This window comes from Nelumbo lutea, chromosome 4 (assembly GCF_056320005.1).
Source record: "Nelumbo lutea isolate HS-2025 chromosome 4, American lotus-T2T, whole genome shotgun sequence".
NCBI classification, from domain to species: domain Eukaryota; kingdom Viridiplantae; phylum Streptophyta; class Magnoliopsida; order Proteales; family Nelumbonaceae; genus Nelumbo; species Nelumbo lutea.
In genome coordinates, this window is record NC_142687.1 from 61,777,697 (window position 1) to 61,788,785 (window position 11,089).

General features: G+C 38.0%; 1 pseudogene; it reads right to left on the reverse strand.

The window, feature by feature from the left end:
• Positions 1-4,337: 4,337 nt before the first annotated feature.
• Positions 4,338-10,258, reverse strand: LOC148860844 (QWRF motif-containing protein 2-like; annotated as a pseudogene).
• Positions 10,259-11,089: the final 831 nt, after the last annotated feature.

The following is an 11,089-nucleotide window of genomic DNA, read 5'->3' on the forward strand; positions in this document are numbered from 1 at the left end:
TATGCGGCCATTTAGCCTCTAAACCTCTTTTACTTTTCAGGGTGATCTTATATCTAGGATGGCCTTTATCTTATCCGGATTGGCCTCAATACTGTGTCGGTTGACAATGTACCCTAGGAACTTACCCAAGGTGACACCGAAGACACATTTGTTGGGGTTCAGTTTCATGCTAAATTGACACAGAATTTGGAAGATAGAATCTATGTCTTGTATTAATTCCTGTGAGAACTGCGTCTTGACAACCATGTCGTCTACATAACATTCTATTTTCATGCCAATTAAGGGCCGAAAAAGTTTATTTACAAGTCTTTGGAAGGTTGCCCCAGCATTATTCAGTCCAAAGGGCATGACCTTGTAGCAGTACAGGCTGAACTCAGTTATGAGGCTGGTTTTTTCCTCATCGGGCTGGTCCATCCTGATTTGGCTATAGCTTGAGTAGGCGTCCAAGAAGCTTAGCAACTCATGTCCTGAGGTCGCGTCCACTAGGCGGTCAATTCGGGGGAGGGGGAAGCAGTCTTTTGGGCAAGCTCAATTCAGGTCGGTGTAGTCGACGCACATGTGCCACTTGTCGTTTGCCTTTTTCACCAGTACTGGGTTGGCTACCCAGCTCGGGTAATGAACTTCCCTTATGAAGTCCGCTGCAAGGAGCTTTTCGACCTCCTCGTCGACCGCCCTCCAGCGCTCTGGGGCTATGTTGCATTTCTTCTGTCTAATGGGTCTAACTACAAGGTCAGTGTTAAGTTTGTGAGTTATAAGGCTTGGGTCAATACCGGGCATATCAACCACGGACCATGCAAAAATATATAAATTTTGAAGTAAGAAACTCACCAGTTCGGTTCGTAGAGGCTCTTTGACGGAAGCACCGATCTGTAGCATTCGAGCTAGATCTGTAGCCGAGGTCGGGATCGCGATCATTTCCTCTGTGGGCGAAACTCGTTCCTCGCCTTGCTCCTAGGCCGCTCCAGTTCGAGGTCATCAACTGCCGTGGTTTTTCCCTTTAGGGCGGCAACATAACACTTGTGGGACTCAAGCTGGTCGCCCTACACTACCCCCACACCGAAGTCTGTGGGGAACATCATTGCCAGATAGTAGGTGGAGACCACTGCTCGCAGAATATGCGTAATTGGCCACCCTATTATGGCATTGTATGGGGAGGGGGTCGCGACCACCAGGAAATCGTGGTTGAGTCTGGCCGTGCAAGGCCATTTGCCAACTTCCACAGGTACTGTTATCTTCCCGAGGGGCCTGACTTCCTCTTCGTGAACCCCACCAGAGGAGTGTTTGCGGGCTTCAGCTCGCTTCTCTGCAACTGTAGCTGGTCAAATGCCGACTTGAAGAGGATGTCCGCTGAACTACCTGAGTCCACAAGTACGCGCCGGACTTCGAAGTCACTGATCCTTAGTTTTATGACGAGCGCGTTATCGTGGGGGTAGTGGATACCTCACGCGTTGTCTTCCGTGAAAAAGATTGGTTCTTCTATCTTCAGCCTCTTTGGAGGGTTCTGTTCTTCTCGGGCTGCCTCGCGAACTGACGTCCGTGCTACTGCCGAAGTGCACCTTGATACCACCGAACCTCCCACTATCACATGGATGGTTCCCCGAACTGGCATCTCTTTTGGAGGTTATCACTGCAAAGCTTCGGCCGGTCTGCTGTTGGATTCGGGGGCATCATTTTCATGCTCCCCTTGCCGACCTGCCTTATTATTATTATCATTATGCGCAGTGGTAAGTTCTGTTTGGTCAAATCAGACTTGGATGATAGGGATCTATGGTTGTTACACTATATTCAATGAGATTTGCTAAAATGAAATATTGGGTTGATGAAGGGTCAAAAGATGGAATTTTTTTATGAAATTTGATGGGTAGGAATTCTTAACATCCAAAATCTAATGGAAATGACAGATATATGGTTAGAGATGTGGATTGAAGGATTTGGTTCATATTAAGATTTTAGCTTATGGTTTGTCAACTAATGAGAAGGGTTGAGTTGAAATCTTTCTCGTTTTGGAAGGAATTTGGGGATCTAGATAAGAGAGGGTTTTAGACTTATTGAGAACTGCTTGGTTGTTTCGGGCTACATTTTCTTATGTAATTTAATCGTAACCATCATATTGGAATCTTTATTAATCAGACGGTTAAATAAGGGAATCTTGAGTTGAAATTTGGCATGTGTGCAAGATTAAGATAAGAAGTTAGGTGATTGATTCAGATTTGAAAAAGAATTTGTTGATTGAACATCACATAGATAGAGACCATCAGAGAGGAGGTTATTTTGATGAACTGTGGATTTTTGTAGTTTGGTCATAAAATGCATCATGCAATTAACCTTTAGTTTCTTAAGTCTAGGGGTCGTGTCTAATTGGGTGTTTGATGTTGATCTCAATGTTCTCATTTGTTGTATGGGTTCCATCAAAAGTAGAAATTTTGGGTTTTGACAAAGTCTCAAATTAATCTGGTAGTGTTTTCAAGTTTTAGGTTTTAAAGTTAGGTATAAAGAGGTAGAGTGAAGGAAGCGAGCAAAAATTAGGTATTGAAAACCAACATATCATACCCTCGAATAACGTTAAATTGTTCCTTTGTGATCCACAGATCCCATAACCAATGGCCTGAATGCTTGTCTGATTTCTTATGCCTCCAATGACAATATTTCAGAGTCCAAATAGGCGAGGTTAATATGCTTCAAGTAAGATATGAGTGGTGATTCAGTGATGGCATCATAGGAAGAGGAATAAGCATTAAAAGAGAACTATGATATTTTAATACAAGCAACATCAATAAGAGCAAAAGCAATATCAATAGACAAAAGACAAGAACGCAGAGAATTGGGAAGAAGAAGATTAATAATATCCTAGAATGAAACTTGACACTTTCATACTTAGGTGCAATTTAATGTTGTAACATGACACTTCCCTTCCATTGTATATGCTTGTTTTGTTGACAAAAATACTTTTTGTCAATAAGTAGAGGAGCTATCTTTGGACTAGAAAAAAAAAAAAAAAAGACAAGGCCCATTTCACCAGCGTAGAAACAAATTTTGTTTATGTAGATACATGGATTTAGAACCTATGGAGACTATGTTGTAAATATCCAAATAAGTGACTACAACACAATCACATTGTACTGTAAACCCAAAACCCCACACTCAATCTAAGGTAGCCCCTACTTATTGATGGAAGTACTTTACTATTTGTGTTTAAACTGTGTGAAGAAGGAACAACCTTTGAATGTAGTAATGAATTTGAGCTAATTCCTAGTTGTAATTTCCATATCTGTAAGGTAATAAGTTCCACAACTTTTCTTAGCTAGAAAAATGATGGATCCATACATCATGTGCAATTGAAGCGCAATGAATTTTTTCCATGGTTGCTTAGATGAAAATTAATTTGAAGTTTGCCTACTTCTTAATTATATCCCAACTCATTAGAGAATTATGATTGAATAATGAGATTTTGACAACAAAAAAAAAATCTTTGAGAGGAAGGTAAAATCATTGTAGTGATAGTGATAATATATGAGTTTCTTATATTGCAACAAAGAGAGAGAGAGAGTTTGAATTATTGGAAATAGAGAATTCAAAAGGGAATCGCAAGATATGATGGAGGCAGAAAATACATATTCGTTTGGGTCTGAAATAGACATAATTCCCTCTTATCTTTAGTATGGGCATTGATCTTCATGTTTTGAAGTTTGTGATTGGTAATACATTTTGTTTAGATTTAAAACTCTTTTGTATGTATTCGTATATGTAGTTATGTTCTCTAATCAACGAAATTATTCTGTTTCAAAAATTCAAAGAATTAGTTGGGCAAAAATGACTGGTGATTTTGATATTCATAGTTGTGACAAGGGAGGGAGGTCTTTGTCTAATTTAAAAGAGTAAAATACAAAAACCTCCCTTGAAGTTTCTGACAATCATAAAAACCTCCCCTATAGTTTCATTTTAGCAAAAATATCCCCTTTATTTTTGAAAAATTCATCAAATACCTCGCTTCTGTCAATGACCAAGACGAAAAATATTAAAGAGATGATCATTTTTTTTCAAAATACCTATTTTACCTTTTCACGAATTAATGTGCATCTGAAACACTGTTCATCTTCTTCCTCACCACGCACAATGATGATAGAATGGTGATGCACTCCCACCTCCAACCTTCCCTCTTCTTGAATTTTCCTCTAATTCTCTCTCTCTCCACCAACACGAAATAACACTATTCATCACTTCCCTCTCTCTATCATTCTTCAATATTCATCAATGGCATCTCTATGTCTCCTCTTGCTCTCCTTATTCTTCTTTTTTCTATCTAAGGCTTCCCCACAAGCCACTTTGTTTCCTCCACATCACGAAAGATGGTGCAACCTACCGATATCTGACAACGTCTTGCTACCAGTAGTGGAGATGGTTCGAGGAGATGATATGGGACTATTGTTAAAACTCAATGGTTTCTTGGATGAAATAAGTTCTAGTGGAATAGTCATCCTTGAACTAGTGTTTAATGGAGATCGAGGTGCTGGCCAAATGGGTCAAGCTAATATTCCCAAATATTCTCAAGATCCTTTGCAAGGAATCGGTGGACCAATCAATGACTAGGGCAAGAACAAAGAGGATGAAAGAGGCTTTACAAGGCTTAATCATGAAAGTACATGACAAAGAGGCTGTTCTAGAAGATTCTAAGACTGTTCTGGAAGTATCCAAAGCTTCACCAAGGATAATCACCTATCTTTATGTGCAAGACGATGAGCAAGGCTTGGATCTTGAAGAACAAGCTGGGAATCCATGACATAAGATGTATTGATGGGCTTGGCGCATGGGCATGATAAGAAAAGGCCCAATTTGCATGCTAAAATGTATTGATGGGCTTGATGGACTTGTTGGGCTTGTTTTGTCTTGTTTTGGATTACTTTGACTTTTTAATGCTTAGTAGTCATGAGTTGTAGTCTTTTAGAAGGATTTCTATTTCAAAGCATATTTGTCTTCCTAAATTAAAGGGATCATCATTAGTTAGGAGTTTTCTTATAAGATTAGGAGTTTTTTTATAAGATAATGATGTTTACATGTCTATATAATGTGACACGTAAATCAATCAATAATATAGAGGTATTTTCAGCAAGCTTAGCTTTGCCTTCTTGTGTTCTTGGTAGAATACAATATCTTGACTTACCAAGGGAGTGATCAACCTTTGTGGCATCTTCAAGATTGGGGTCTTTATGGACTTAGTTTCCTTAAGGTTCTAATCTGATCAACTACAGCTTGTTTTCTAGCTTCTGGGTGCGCATAACAACTTGATTCAAGAGTTCCTAGAGCAGGTGGTCTAGTGAGTTCTTATTAGTATTCGTCGACCAGGGTCTTGTAAATGCCGGAACTGGCTATTTGTTTCCTGCCAAAACCTAGTAGGGACACTAATTCCATGAGGCCCAATCCGAGCTTGAGAAACCCCATTGTGCTCCTGTACTCCAGAAGTTTTGTTAGAGGAGCCACTCTTAGTATCAGATGCAGTGAGATCAGAGGGAACTGATGACCCATTTTTTGAATTGGCATCCATTGCAAACTGGTTCCTGTAAACCAAAGCAATGGTAAGGAGATCAACAGAAGGTTTGAATCGACAAAGAGAAATGAAAGAATAGAGAGTGACCTGAAGAACTACAGAAATGGCGAGAGCGAGATCGAACACTATTACTGTCTTCAATTTTTCTTACGTCCTTTCCCTGAGGACTCCTACAAGAAAAGCAACTCATCTATATAATACAAACTTTGCAAGGGAAAAAAAAGGGGATGCAAGGACCCTAGACCAAATTCTTAAAAAAAAAAACAAATTTTTGCCAGACAAATCAAAAGAGAAAAAATTCAAGACCGAGAATGCACCTATGTTCTCCTCTCAGACAAAGAAATCAACTCAAGGTCTTAAAGGACCAGGTTTAGTTGGAAATAGAATATTGGAATGAAAATAAAAGGAGAGCCAGAGAAAGATTGCCGAGAAAAGAATGAATTATGACTTTAATTTAACAAACCCCCTTGTAATTTTGGAAAAAAAAAACTGCGGATATAAACCTCAACAGGAGGTTCGTGGAATTGGCATGCTGAATAGTCTTTACAAAGTTGACAATGCTTGAATCCCGATGTAATCTACCATCAAACAATGCCCTCCTACCTTCATCAATCATTGATTGTTGTAATGCACGAACCACAATTCTAGATCCAACGAGTTTTTTCTTGTCAATAATGTAATCTGAACTTCTTGTTAAAGGATTTGTCATTCTAGTTCTGCCTAACCAACATTGCTGATTAATGGGTTTTGAGTTCTCCATCTAATCTATTCCTCCAAGACCATCAATCTTCCCTCTCAATGGCATTGTCCTCCTCCGCTCTGGTGTAGTCTTTCTCGTATTACTCAAATTGGGCGTTGAAGCGGCCTTCATCTAATTAATCGGAAGTGAGAATGGATTCCCCATGAAACGAAACTGATAAACTCCATGTAGAAGTGAACAACATTTTTGAAGCTACTAAAACTTCAGCAGCATTGCTCGTCCTTGTCGAATCAGGCAAGTGGCGTGGTGGGTCAAGGAGCGATTAGACACCTCTACTCGGCAGACTGAGACCATTTGATCAAAGATGACAATGGTCTTGAAGCGGTTGTCGAGGTAGTGGGCCTCGAAACAAGAGGAGGTGGGCATCGTCTAGAAGAAGAGGTAGAAGAGGTGGAAGTGGAAGGGGACATGTACCTAGAAGTGATTTCTTAGGATTTCGGTCACCGAGGACCAACAACGCCATTGTCCTTTTCAAAAGGTAATAGGGGAAGTCTTTTTGGATTTCGATGAATCTATTCTTGTTGTGAGGAGGTAAGCGGAGTACCTTGATGGAGAGGTCTATTGCAATCTTTTGGAGGGGGGAGTGCACCGCCATTCTACTGCAATGCGTGTGAGGAAGAAGATGAATAGTGTTCGAGCAGATCATAGAGAGATGGGTAAAACAGGTATTTTGAAAAAAATGATAATCTCTTTAACGTTTTCCTTCTTGGTCATTGATTAAGGGAGGTATTTGTTGAATTTTTTCAAAAATATAGAGGTTAAGTTAAAATGAAACTGTAGAGGAGGTTTTTATGATTGCCAAAAACTTCAGGGGAGACTTTTGTATTTTACCCAATTTAAAAAGTGAAAGAATGTTTCAATATTTAAGAGAAACATTGGAAGAGTTTTAATTCTTTTACCCTGCGTTTTGAAATGAAAGATATTAATGATGTGGCAAAATATGATTGGATGGTCCAATAAATTTCTTATACTAAGGGTTAGAGGATATGAGCCTATAGAACTCAGGATCAGTTTGGACTGATCTCAACTAAACCTAATTTGTAACGACTGGCATGGTATCACCCCTTAACCTAGTTACTAGTTAGCTTGTTTCTATTATTCCTCTTATTCGAAGAGAAGGCTCCTTTTGACAATAGATAAAAAAAAAAAAAGCCTATTTCACTATTTCATAGAATCTCAAACATTTACGTGATAAAATGTTAAGCTCCATTTGGTTTGTGGGATGGCAAGGGGAATTATGAAATATTTTGGAAAATTCCTCTCTTCCCATGTTTTTAAAAATATATTGTCAATAATTATGTATAAATCCACTCCTAATTACTAGATATTAAACTATTGTTATTTAACTATTAAATTTAATATATTATCCTTATTGTATTTATTGTATTTTTGAGATTACAATATTTATGACCAACTTAATATATTTTCAGTATTTTTAGTATTTTTGTAATTATTTTATTTTTATTCGTTATCTATTTTATTTTCATTACCAATATATTTTCAATTATTATGCATTTTTGCTATAAATTTTTAATAATTATTGTTGATTAAACTAATTTTATTTATTAGAGATTAAAATATTAATTTAGATGAAATTAGGAGTGCTAATCATAACCTGGTTTAATTCAGTTGTAGGCTACTTGGTGAACCAAATCGACATGGTCAGGTTGGGGATTTGGTTACCCAAAATCTACTGACCATTAGTGAAAACCAACTAAATTGGGTTGTATTGGTTTGGGTTAATTTTTGGTTTGCTCAATTGGTTTAAAAAATTATATTGAAAACTTACTTTTAAATTTTAAAAATTACATTAACATTATTAAAAAATAAACTTATAATATAACATATTTGAAACTAATAAATATGGGAATTTCACCCCTTTTCCATATTAAAAATAATATTTAAAAAATAAAAATATTAATATATATCTATGATTGGGTCATTCAATTTTGGTCAATTTACAAATGGCCACAACAAAACCGATCCCAATTTCAATCTAAAATATTAGTATCTGGGCAATTCGGGTGTTGGTCGGTTAAATCAGTTCAATGAACAAGCTTAGCTGAAATTAATTATTTATATTTTTGTATTTTAAAATGTTATTAAAAAGTTATAAATATAAATAATTAATCATTATTTTAAAAAGTTAGAAATATAAAACAATTGTATACTCTTATGTGTTTTATTGTTTAGCTTTTCTTAACAAATTCCGTGCATTGCACGGGTCCTCGCTAGTTAATTAATTAATAAATGTTATTAGAATTGATTCTCCCACTATCTTTCCTTTTTAATAAAAACTGGAAGTCTGGAACATAAAATATCTACTCATTTTTTCTTTCTTTTTTTCCATCCTTTCTAACCTTTCCCATTTCGTCAAAATCTTCCCACAAATCAAACGTAGCCTAAGGTATGAATGGCAGCGGGCGGGTTCGAGGTGGGGATTACACTCCCCATCCTCGATCACGACCCCCAAATTACCCTCTGTCCCCATCCCTGATCCCCGGCGGGGAAAGGAATCTCCCCTCCATCCTCGACCCCGATGGGGATGAATTCCTCGTCGGAGACCCAAATCCCCGACGGAGTGAGAGATTGAGACAAAGAGATTGAGAGAGAGAGAGAGAGAGGACCATTGGAATAGTTAAGATCGGCGAGGAGACAGAGTTCGATGGGTGACGACGTCACGACGACGATGGTCAGTGACGATAGGCGAAAGTTAGAAGGATTGACGACTGAAACTCTTCTTTATCTATTCTCTATCACTCGAGAAGGCACAGAGCTAGGGTTTTGAGTCTTCTACGGCGACGGTGGGTGACAGTGACAGCGGTCAGCGAATCGATGACGAAGAGTCGAAGACGAAGGCAAGCATGAAGCTAGGGTTCACGGGTTTAGTTGTTCTAGATGCAGAGTTGAGAGTTCTCAACTTCTCTCTTCTCTCTGTCGTGGGTTTTAGTTTAGTGTTTTACACTTTTACTATTTTTCAATTTTTAATAATTAATATTTTAAAAACAAATAATATTATATAAATATATAAATTTATAATATATTATATATATTATATATGATTATATATAAATATTAATTGGAGACCGATTGGGGCGGGGATTGCATTCCCCGTCCCCATCTCCATCCCCAATCGGGAATTCAAGGTAGCCTCATCCCAACCCCGACCCGAACCCTGCCAAGGTAAGGAGCCCGAGTACCCGTCAGGGACGGGAAAATTGCCACTCCTATCCTAAGGTTTTAAAAATAACATATTCCTAAACAGTGGATAATCTCTTTGTATTTGATGTGGCAACCAAATCTTATTTCTTTGATTTTGGTTGGGTTTCTTCGCAAAAATCTAATTGCCAAAACTTGTCCGTTGCTTTTCAAACACCTCATTAATTATGAATACTTGCCCACTCTTCTTGACTTCACGAAGTACCATAATTTCGATTTAGCACAGACCTCATTGGTCATCCATAGCTTCATACTGTAGATCTTAGAATGCTCATCTATGTCGCAGGGAAGAGCCTTCTCCACCACCTGATATTGGTGAAACCTAAAAGTCACAATTTCTACGAGAGGAAAAGAAATATTAAAACCCTAGAAGCTTCTTTTTCTCTCCCTAGTAGTTTTGTGAGTCTTGTTGAGATGACTCTCAAGTCTTAATGGCAACTTAGAGATTGTAACAGCGACCATCAATTCTTCCGATCTCTTATCTATTTGCACCGACAATGTCTAAGTGCTATTTGAACCGATAACCACCATTACACGATTCTGCAATACTCCATATCTCTTGTAACCGCGACCTTAGGCTTGTAGTGGCAACTTCCTCCCACCTGAGTGGCAGCTGAATCGGGGTAGGCTCTCTTGGATCTTGCAAATTCCATTGAAACCGAATATGTATTAGTGAGGTTTCTGTTTTGTGTCTCAGTGGATAGCGCAATCCCTTGCCCATGGAAGTTATGCCGCATGAAATCTCTTGGGGTTTCACTCAAGCAAGCTTGGAGTTAGGGTTTTTCTACATAAACATCTTTTAAATTCTGAGTCTAGAAATTTGAAAGTAGAGAGTAGATGTACGGTATGGACTGTTAAAGAAGTCAGAAGGAGATCCAAAGACATTACTTGGAGAAAATTAGTTTTTCTTTTGTGTAGCACTGAAGGCATCAAGGGAAAGAACCGTTGGTTATCTCCTGGAAACGATTCTGATTGTGTGAGAGTGCAGAAGAGTGGGGTGAGACTTCTTCTATAAAGAAATTGAAGAGCTTTGAGACGAAGAAGGGCGTCGCTCTTAAGCCTGGGGTACATTATAAATCCTTACTCTATCTTTTTTATCTTTCCTACTAAACCCTAGTTTCTACTTTCTATTTCGCCCTCTTTTGGTGTTATTGTTTCATTTTCTTGGGTACTAGTAATCTAAATCTGCTGTTTGAATGTAATAGATATTGTTGTGGGAATGTGAAATTTGTTAGGAATCACATCATGGATCTCTGTGAGTAAAATATCTTGAGCTTCAGTGTTCTTCTTTGATCTCTTTTCGTGATTTGTTTTGTGATTATTTTTTTGGTTTTGCTTGATCAGGCAGTGAGCGCCAGGTGAAACAAGCAGGCGCAATGACAGAGTGTACCCTTGCTTGAGATATGTATGAATATGTCAATATCTAGTTCTTTGATTTCTATAACCACAAATCGCAAGGAAAAAAACCAGAAAAACAAAATAATGAACAAAATATTCACACAGGGCGGCATTCAGTGAGTTTTTTTTTTCTTTTTTTTATTGGCAGCACAAAATAAATCTTTCATAAT